Here is an 11,579-nt window from a genome sequence, read left to right as displayed (position 1 = left end):
GCTTTTCTAAAAGTGAAAATTCGAAGTTCCCTCAGTTGAGGGAACCGACGCTGCCACTCTAATGGCCTCAATTCCAACATTCCCTCACTTCCAGCCGGGGGCAGAGACATGGGAATCATATATGAACAGATTCGAATGCTTCTTAAATGCCATTGATTTGTCTGAAGCCACTGACCTGAGGAAAAGGTCCTATTTTTTAAGCTTCTGTGGGGCTACAGTTTTTGATACAGCCGCTGCACTAGTGTCCCCACGTTCTATAAAGGCTATTCCCTGGGATGAGTTGAGGGAAATCTTGTCAAACCACTATTCCCCTAGACCCTCTCAGATAGCTAGGAGATTGGCTTTTGGGAGGAGAGTTCAAACTGAAGGGGAAACTGTGAGTCAGTACATGGCAGCCTTAAGGTCAGCTGCCATACACTGTGGATTTAGGGATTACCTTGAGGACATGCTGCTTGACCAAATTGTGGGAGGAGTTAGGGACCTAAAGCTACAGAGGCGGTTACTGGCTAAAAAAGATTTAACCCTAGCCTTAGCTATTGAGGAAGCTCAGGCTGCTGAGCTGTCAGAGCTATCAGCAGCTGAAATTCAGGGAAACACCTCAAAGCAAGGGCATGCTACAATCCACTATGATGAGGTCTCCCAAGAAGAAGAAGAACCTCTTGAGGTAAACCGCCTCACACGTCCAAGACCCCCCCCCCCAGAGACACCTAAGAAAAACAACAGCCAGACAACCAAACAGCAACCCCATTGTATGAGCTGCGGGGGTAACCGCCATAGATCAACTTGCAGGTTCAGAAACGTTATCTGTCTGAACTGCCAGAAGAGAGGGCACATAGCCAGGGTTTGCCAAGTCGAGCAGGCCTCCACACAAAGACCTCAAGTTTCTGCCTCCTTCCAAAGGCGAGTTGAAAATTGCTACACGTGTTACCACGCAGACAATACCACCCCTAGGTCTAACAAAATAAGCATTTCTCTTTTTATAGAAGGTAAGCCCTGCTGGATGGAGGTAGACACCGGGCCAGCCCTCTCCATCATCTCGTGGGCCACCCTGAAGAAGTTGCTACCTTCGCTCTCAAAGAAGAAGCTGATCAACTGCCACCTGACTCTTCGAGACTACCAGGGGAAGACCATTCCAGTCCTAGGTAAGGGAAAATTCCTCATTCAATTCCAAAACTTTAGAGGTCACTTGCCACTGGTGGTTGTAGATGGTGCCCTTCCTAGCTTGCTAGGACTAGATTGGTTCCCGGCCCTAGGCCTTAACATTACAGGGATTCACTCTGTGGTAAATTCTGAAGTAGATGCCCTCTTCAGGGACTACCCTGATGTTTTCAGCAGTGAACTAGGTTGTTATTCAGGCACCCCCATATCTTTCGATGTGGGCCCACAAGCCACCCCAATTTGCTTAAAACCGCGAAGGGTACCTTTTGCCATTCGGCCTAAATTGGATAAAGAATTAGACAAACTTATTAAACAAGGAGTGCTGGAACAGGTAGATTTCGCCAAGTGGGAAACGCCCATAGTCACCCCCTTAAAAAAAGATGGCAGCCTGAGAATTTGCGCTGACTATAAAACGTCCCTCAACCGTTTCCTCCAAATTAGTGCATATCCAGTACCTGTAATCCAACACCTGCTACACTCGTTTGAGCCAGGCATAATTTTTGCAAAGTTAGACATGTCCCAAGCATATCAGCAATTTCCCGTGGACCAACACACTGCTGACTTGCAAACTATAGTTACACACAGGGGCGCTTTTAGATGTAAACGTTTACAATTTGGGGTTAGTGTAGCCCCAGGCATTTTTCAATCTCTCATGGAAAGAATCCTCCAGGACCTGCCGGGGGTGGTTCCATACTTTGATGACATTTTAGTCTCTGCCACCAACAAAACACAATTATTACTCAGAGTGAGGTCTGTCCTTGATAGGTTTAGGCAAAACGGGCTTAAATTGAAAAAAGACAAGTGCACCATTGCCACCAAACAAGTGGACTTCCTTGGTTATCGAATTGACGCCTCTGGAATTCACCCCATAGAAACTAAGGTTAGAGCTATCCACGAGGCACCCACACCCTTTAACAAAACTGAATTGCAGGCCTTTTTAGGACTCCTGAATTTTTATGCATCTTTCCTGCCCCACAAGGCCTCTGTAGCTGAACCCCTACATAGGCTCCTAGATAAGAAGGCCCCCTGGCACTGGGGACAGAGAGAAGCCAACGCTTTCCAGGCAGTTAAGTCTCTTTTAACTTCAAACGCTGTGTTAATCCAATTTAACCCAAACCTGCCCCTGGTGTTAGCCTCAGATGCCTCACCCTTTGGCATAGGAGCAGTATTGAGCCATAGGCTCCCAAATGGATCTGAGGCACCCATTGCCTACTTTTCAAGAACATTCTCTGCTGCAGAGAGGAACTATAGTCAGATCGATAAGGAAGCCCTAGCAGCTGTAGCTGCTGTAAAAAAATTCCACGAGTTTCTCTATGGCCATTGTTTTGAACTTGTAACGGATCACAAGCCTCTATTGGGACTGTTAGCTGGTGATAAGCAAACCCCACAGGTACTATCCCCGCGAATGACCAGATGGACTCTGTTTCTGGCCGCCTACTCATACACACTGGTACATCGCCCGGGGAAGAACCTGTGCCATGCAGATGCCCTCAGCAGATGCCCCCTGCCAACACCAGTCGAAGACCCAGCTCCCATCCACACAATCTTCGACTGCAACACACTTGACCTGCCAGTCTCAGCTGGGGATATTGCTGCCCACTCCAAAAGGGACCATGTGATTTCCCAAGTCCTGGACTGGGTGGGGAGGGGGTGGCCTGATATTCAGTACGTCCCTGAATTCATGCCATTTAAGACCCGCAGGCAGGAGTTGTCTTCACTACAGGGCTGTCTGTTATGGGGGACAAGGGTGGTCATACCACCCACCTTGCAAGAACAAGTTTTAAAGGCACTGCACGAGGGTCATCCTGGCATCGTAAGGATGAAGGCTTTGGCCCGCAGCTGTTTGGTGGCCAGGATTGGATGCCCGGATTGCCAACTGGGTAAGCACATGCCAGCCCTGCCAGGCAACGAGAGCAGCCCCACCAACAGCTGCCCCAACCAGATGGAAAGATACTGGGGCCCCTTGGTCCAGGCTGCATATTGACCTGGCTGGCCCTGTTCAGGGGAGGACATTTTTGGTTGTAGTAGATTCATTTTCCAAATGGACTGATGTGGCCCTGCTTCCATCCACCACTACACTGGCTGTCACAAGGGCCTTGACCAGACTATTTGTTACACACGGACTCCCTGACACCTTGGTTTCAGATAATGGCCCCCAATTCAGTTCCAATGAGTTCGCAGTCTTCGCAGCCAACCTGGGCATTAGAAACGTTTTCACAGCCCCCTTTCACCCTGCAAGCAATGGGATGGCTGAGAGGGCTGTTAGGTCTATGAAGGAAGTTTTGGCCAGGCTTGGCCCAGCAGACTGGCACTCAAAATTATCCACTTACTTACTCACGCAACACGCTACTCCATGCCCCGCTACCAACAAGACCCCAGCAGAACTTTTGATGGGCAGACGCATCAGGACTACCCTGGACAGGTTGCACCCCCATTATGCTCCTAGCACACCACTGGCCTCTGACAGCCATGCCAGGGAGTTCGCTCTGCAAGACCTGGTTTATGCCAGGAACTATGTAGGGCATCCCTTATGGCTGCCAGGGCACATAGTTTCTATTACAGGACCCAAGTCCTACAGGATTCTCCTGGAGGACGGTCGAGTCTGGAGAAGGCACATAGATCAGCTAAGGAGATGCTGGAGGAGGACTGCCACCGAAATCCCGGTCTATCAGCCGCCGGACAACCCGGTCTACCAGCCGCCTACCGCAGCCAACCCGCTAGAGGCCCCGGTCTACCAGCCGCCCGACAACCCAGCCTACCAGCCGCCGCGAGCCGCTCGAGAGGACTCACCCGATCAGCAGCCAGACACCAGGACCAGGACAGCCGGCGACCCTCTGCAAGCTCCAGACTGCACCCGGGGAGAGCAGGACTTGATGGCAGCCGACAACCCGCAGGAACCGCGAAGATCAGGCCGCGAGCGAAAGCGGCCAGCCCGACTGCAGGACTACACATGCTCGTGGCCAAGGGAAAGGAGTGCTGTGTTCAGAGACTAACAGCAGTCCTCCCTCTAGTCCGCCGCCTACGCGGGAGCGCCGATCGCTCCCATTGGCTGATGCCGTTTGACAGCCGGCTATAAAAGAGAGCTGTCAAACGGCATCAGCTGTCGCCGCCAGCTGGCTGTCAGTTAGCCTCGGCAGCCGCGGCGACCCTTTATTCATTGGAATAAAGTTTGTTAGCTTTAGCCTGGCTCCGTCTCACTCTGTAACCACCGCTCCACAACAGGACCATTCTCCATCAGCATGAACTCTATTGTCTTTCCAGGTTTCCCATTGAAAAGGCAGCTTAACTCACAGATTTTGTGTCCATGGTATTGCTAGTTGACAATGAGGCATGCAGAGTGGAGAACATGGCATCAGCGCCTTCCAGGCCACTATTGCATGATCACCCACTCTCTCGTTGACCTGCCTCATAGGTGAAATAGCATCAGGGAAATCTCTACTGGAAAGCTTCTCTGAACATTATATATGAATATCCTTTCTGTGTAATCTAGAGACTTGAGAATGGAGAAAGTATTATAGTTTGTCTCTTCTTTATTAAGAATATCAATTGATTATGAATCATTACAACATTGTAAGAACAGATTGTATCATCTTTGGGTCCTTCTTAAAGAGATATCAACAAAACTTCCCTAGTGCTGTAGTACACAGTGATGTCACAAGGGTACCCACTCTTCCATATATATATATATATATGTGGATCTTTAGTTATTTGGGTTTTCTCCCACGTAAAATTGGAAGTATCTTGGCAACGTTTCGACGAAATCTCATCATCTTCAGGCTTGTGTCTTCGGCTTTGTGCTTCTCGGAGTAAAGCACAAAGCCGAAGACACAAGCCTGAAGATGACGAATGAGATTTCGCCAAAGCGTGCCAAGATACTCTCCAATTTATGTGGAGAAAACCCGAATAACCAAAGATCCATATGTATGTATGTATGTATGTATGTTTGTATGTATGTTTTCTTAAGTTTCATGGTACTTACATGTATGGTATTCGGCTTTGTTTGGGTATTTTCCACGTCATTATAGTTGTGCTTTTAAAGTTGTAGCAGCGTTTGACAGAATCTCATCTGCCATCATCAGGCTTCTGATGATGAAGCCTGATGATGGCAGATGAGATTCTGCTGAAACGTTGCTACAACTTTAAAAGCACAACTATAATGACGTGGGAAAATACCCGAACAAAGCCGAATACCATATATGTATGTATGTGTATATATATGTATATATGTATATATATATGTATATATGTATATATGTATATATGTATATGTATATGTATATGTATATGTATATGTATATGTATATGTATATGTATATGTATATGTATATGTATATGTATATGTATATGTATATATAAAATATCCCCCTCCCCCATCAACAGTATCATTTTTTCACCTTTCTCTGTCCGTGTTTTTATAGATTTCTGGTTCCTTTCCTTAATCATTTGCTTACAGTTCATGAATACAGCAATTTGTCCTTCATCACAAATGCAACACCTTGACTGGATTCACCCCACTTTTTAAAATTTACCAGCCAGGTAAAACCTAGAGATGCATTTAAAGAGCTTTGGTCAATGTTAACCTTAATCTGCTTTAGCTTAACTTCTTGAGTTAATCCAACTAGATTTGATTCATTTATGGCTCAGGATATTATGTGAACACCACTAGATGGGTTCATAACTAGGATAAGTACGTTGTGCATCACAATCAATTAGTAATGTATGCTGTGTTTAATATATACTATTAACACCAGATGCTTCATAACTATAGGAGAAATGCCAGGTAGTTTTGAAGACCAAAAGCACCAACGTTGGAAGCTTTTGGTACAGTTTTCTAGTCTAAATGTATTTATTTGTTTCTCTGACTTATAGAGCTGGCCACTTCACCTACGTGATTCTAGATGGCTTACAGTAAAGTAGAAGAAATACATTGTGTAAAAATAAAACACAAAGCAGCCAAGCATAATTTAACATCTATTAACATAGCTAGGAGGCAACTTCTATCACAGGCCCATGCAATAACCTAGAGGTGTCAAACTCGATTTCATTGAGGGCAGCATCAGAGTTGTGTTTGACCTCGGGAAGGGGAGGGCAGGCAGCTTGACCAGGGTGGGCGTGGCCAGATCACCATCACTCGTGTCGGGGTGCCTGTGGTGGCTTGAGCACTCTGCCAGTAAAATGGAGTCCCAAGCTCTGTTTTCGCTGGCAGAGGGCTGCAAGAGGCCGTCGTAGCCGAAAATGGAGGTGCAACCCTCCCGAGCTCCATTTTCACTAGCAGAGGCACCACAGGCCAGTGCTTCACTGTTTCCAGGGCAGCCCTGTGCGCCAGATCTAAGCACCTTGTGGGCCACGTTTGGCTCACGGGCCTTGAGTTTGACACCCCTGCACTAACCCAAGTTTTCAGAGCCTTAGGAAAGGTCAATAGGAACAGGACTAATCTAATCTAAGGGGGATGATATTCCAATGGGTAGAGACCATGACAAGAAAGGCCCTCTTTCTGCCAGCTGGGCAACACAACAAAGAGCATGCATGCTCTTGCTGCCAGATTGGCTATGACTGGTAGAGACATTTGGGGAGAGATAGTCTTGTGAGTAATTTGTTGCATTGTCCCCATTTTGAAAGAATGCATGCTGAATGGCAGAATACAAGCAGCAACAATTAGGTTCTTAAATCTTTAGTTTATATGCTGTATGACACTTATTGCCCTAGCACAAGAATGCCTTTGGCCTAATGTACTACAGTCCGATGTGCTGGTCTGTGAGAATGCTTTTCAGAGGAGCCACTGATCCACGTGGTCCACAGAGGTAGCTTCACCTGGAGAAGGAATGGGGGCATGGCAAACATGTCAAAAGGGACCCTTCCTAGTTTCTTGGACCATAAATATGAGGGTGGGGGAGAGAGATACGTTCAGACTTGCAAGATTCTGTTACTGTAACTTTATAATAAAGGTATTGTTAATTCTCAAGGTTTGTGCTTCTTGCCTGAGCTACCTCCAAGGACTGACACCCACCAAAAAGTGGGTGAGGCCAAGATAATTGTTTAGAGTTTAATTAAACTGATTTGTTTGAAAAAATACTATTAATATAATTGCCTCTGTGTATTTACTAATTTTCCTCCTTTTATCTCACGAAAAAATGCAAAATCTTGATCATCTTTTTTGGCTTCTGAGGATCATCCTTGTGTTTTTGTTAGAAAAGGGAAGATTTGGTGATAGGTTAAAAAAAAAACGTGCCTGTTTCCAGCATACCTCAAGTTCACAACCCTTGTTATCCTTATAAATATTACAAACAATTCTGTACGCCAGAATTCATATAAAGCAGCCAGACTGTGCTTCTCCCCCATTCATTAGAAAAACCAGCCTGTTCAAAACAGCCCAAAACCACAAAAATCATGCAATTTAAAGAAAACTGAAGAATTCCAAACACAATCAGGGTTATCATTACTTTTTTCAGAGCCAGATCTGGGATGCCGGGTCATCCTTCTGGCACTACCTTCAGAACTAGTCTTATTTTTAGAGGACACAGAATTATAGCAGTGTGAGTCAGCTGACTGCTTTGTCACAGAGCTGCTGCTTTCTACATTACTGTAAGTGCCAGAGCTCTCCCTGCTGCAGTTTTCTAGTCGCAGTGCGGCAAAGCAGACGCCTAGAACCGGGCACGGAGCAGCATAGGTTTTATTATTTTTTATTGCAGAGAAACTGTCTGTTTTAATGTGCTGCACACTTTTATTTTTTTCTTAAGAGTACAGGAACAGCAGATCACCTGGGATGTAGGCTTCTGACATTAACAGCGACGTTGAACTGAGGCAGGCACTGCTCGGAGTCTTTTTTTCCTAAATCCTCTGATGGAGAATGATTTGCTTTCTGCCTTGCATGAGAACCGTTGCTTGTGCCACTGCGATAGACACCTGCAAGAACAGGAGAAAGGAGATGCTGCTTGTCACTGCCTGGGGCCTTCCTTCTCTCCCCCTTCTCCTCTCTTTTTGTTTTTCCTCAGCTCTTCGTTCTTGAAACATCCCAGAGTAGTATTTAGTCCTGGTTCTGTACGTAGGTAGCCAAAGATCAGTCAGAGCAAAAGCTCAAACCAGGCTCCCTGATCCAGCTCAGTTCCAGTCCTTTTGGATGGGTACAGGAGAGCAGCCGACTAGCAGGGACACAACCAGCCATCAAGTGGAGCCTCTCTGGGATTGCAGTCGGTCCCAAGCGCTGCTGACTTCCTTTTACCTTCTCTTTTCCATCAGCAGCTGTAAATGGCTTTGGGGTCTCTGAGGTGTATGTTTGCATGGATTAGTCTGTCACAAGGGCACTCCTTGTCCGCGTCATGTTGGAAATAGAGTGCTGAAGTCAGCCTGCTTTAACTGTGGTTTGTTTCTGCGTGGTGCTATGGCAGCTGGGATGGGTTACACTGACAACCGAGGAAGGATCACCACATACCCCGACTCCTGGGATCTTTCAGGAAAAATATAACTCTTTCTCAGTGTATTATGCTTTTTGTCTTCTGCTTTTTCTTTTATATGTAGCTTTAGATATAAATATCATATATAGAGAGAGACTTACATATACTGTGTATTATATATAGTATATATAAGTCCAGTAGGCACCTGTGTAGATGTGGATTTCAAAATGCTCTGGGGTGGAGGGTAGACAGTTTGTGGAGAACTGTGATTTGAGGCAAGTTGCACCCGGTCTGCATTCTTGCTGGTTTGAAATACTCTGTTTTTGCGAAGAGGAAGCCCTAAGGGGCGAGTTCAGTAACTAAGAAAGCAATTGCAGATAAAAGAAATAAAAATGACAAGCATAATGGAGGCGCAGAAGAAGAAACTGTCAGCAAAATCAGTGCCTGGATGGTAATCTTACCCAGTCTGAATAATTATGAATAATTCATAGAACAAAATTACTTGCTTTCACCTTTTCCACTTAAAATGGCATGATATGAATCTCTAATAAATTTTCAAGAAAAAACTATAATGCCAACTTGAATCTGAAGAGCTTTTTACAACCAGATGCTATATCCTGATTCTTCCGGTATCTTTCACAGTGATTCTGTGAGAACCCTACTTAATCATGAAGTACTGTTACGAATAAAAATTACAGTGATTACAATAGTAACAATAGAGTGCCATCAAATGATTTCTAATATACCTAATTTTCTAAGGCTGACTGCACTGGTTTTCATAAGCAAATCTAAATGCTTGGCTCCTTGGATTTTATATCAAAATGTGATTAAAAATGCTTGGTAAATATGTGTTGTGTTTGATGCTTTTATGGGGAACATGCAGCCTTATATTAAAATGATTATAGCCATATATTTGTTTTGCTAGCATTTTTGATGATTGCATTATTGTCCTGTTCATAGGATGTTACATACCATAATGTTCCAGGATTTATACAACAGCAAATTTAGCTGAATAATTTGTACAGCTATAAAAGTATGTATTTTTGAATTAGATAAGTACCCTGAATTTCTTTGAATGATTGCCTCCAAGTTAACAAAAAGATTTTTGTTGCAACCGGCAATTTAAGTAACCAAATATATAATCCAGAAATGGGTGCATTACCCAAAGACAGTTAAAAATATATTTTACATGTAATTTAAGAGATTCTTTAAAAGAATTATTCAGTCCCTAGTTTCTTGTTAGCTTAAATATACTTTTTGTATTTGTTAATATATGATAAAACAAAAACAAGGTTTAAGCAAATGGGAAACAAGGCAGGACAACATTATAGCATACTAAAATTCTTAGTATTGTATTTTGTTTTGAAAATAGATTCCTATCAAGCAAGAAGTCATAAACATAAAAAGTATGGTTCCTAAAATTAAAGTAGAATATTATATCTGTGCATGTGTGTGTAAATATTTGCATATTTGTATTACCTTTTTGTTGCTGCTTTGGTTAATTTTATACTGACTTCTTGTTTTAGGAACTGTTTTGAAAGCGTTCCTTGCAGCCTGGGAAAATTCAAATTTAAATGTGAGCTTCAGGTGATGTTATTGTTTGTCATCTGTGACTTGGACTTCAGATAAGGTTATTTGGATCTGGAATTAGGTTGTACTTTTGAGAGGATGTCCCTTAAAACCGACCTACATTTTTTTCAGATTTTTTATATAAAAAAAAGGTAAAAAAAAAAACCTTAAAGGAGTTGATTCGTGTCATTTGAAGCAGCTATAGACTAAGTTGGGAGATTGAAACAAGACCAGTTGTTTTAATGAATAGCAGAGAGAAATTGTTATTTACCCCAGGTTCAAAGTACTTCTTCCAAATAATTGTTGAAAAGTGATAATGCAGCTTGATACAAAAAGCTTGTAGCATGTTTAAACCCTGCCTTACCAGGAAGAATTATTAGGGGGAAGGAAGAGAAGCATAGGAAGGGGCTATTGAACAGCTACTCTGGAAATGCTATAGAAGCAGCAACATCTTAGGACAGAGAGGAGGAACAAGGGACTTCAGACTGACAAAAGCAGCAGTGTTCAAGCCCCATCCTCTTCTACATGCATTGCAACACTGCACACATGTCCCAAAGAGAGAGCGCTTTCAGTGAAATACTGTGACAATGATCTCATCACAAAAGCCTGTAGACACACCTATGTACAGAAGGAATCTTTGCTTTCACTCTTTTCCAGGTGATATCAGTGAAGGGCCCTCTTGCACGTACAGTAATTCCATGGTATTGCCATTAAAAAAGTCCTCCTATTTAATCCTATGTCTACCTAAGTTTCTATATAGGCTTCACAGATTTCTTTAATCCAGCGTGTTGACATTTAAGATTCATGTATGTCTTTTGTTCATCAAATCAGCAGTGGGAAATCTCACCAAAATGGAGTAAATACAAATCCTCTGTTTACTATTTTATTCATATTTTGAATACAGGTAGTCTTCGACTTATGACCACAACTGAGTCCAAAATTTCTGTTGTTAAGTGAGATATTTGTTAAGTGAGTTTTGCCTCATTTTACAACCTATTACAGTTCTTAAGTGAACCACTGTAGTTGATAAGTTAGTCACCTGGTTGCTAAGTGAACCTGGCTTCCCCATTGACTTTGCTTGTCAAAAGGTGATCGCATGACCTTGGGATACAGCAATGGTCATAAGTATGAACCAGTGGCTGAGCATCTGAAAATGTTGATCACGGGGATGCTACAACAGTTGTAAGTGTGAAAAATGGTCGTAAGTCACTTTTTTCAGTGCCGTTGTAACTTTGAATGATTTGAATATTCAAATCTCACGTAAGTAGAGAGCTTATAAACATACTTCAAACCAATTAAAGCAGTTAAACCATATTTCTAAAGGGGATGCTTTGCAAAGCTGTTTATAAACGCTGCTTATGATGAACTCAATTAACACCCATCGTCTTTAACTAAGAACGTGCAGTACCTTCTAAAGGCCATCAAAGCTGTGTTTTGACCAACGTCTTTTACAAGATTTTT

Source organism: Notechis scutatus, chromosome 3 (assembly GCF_049901735.1).
Source record: "Notechis scutatus isolate UNSWTSFEM ecotype Mainland chromosome 3, rNotScu1.2, whole genome shotgun sequence".
NCBI lineage: Eukaryota > Metazoa > Chordata > Lepidosauria > Squamata > Elapidae > Notechis > Notechis scutatus.
Note: the sequence above shows the minus strand (reverse complement) of the source record.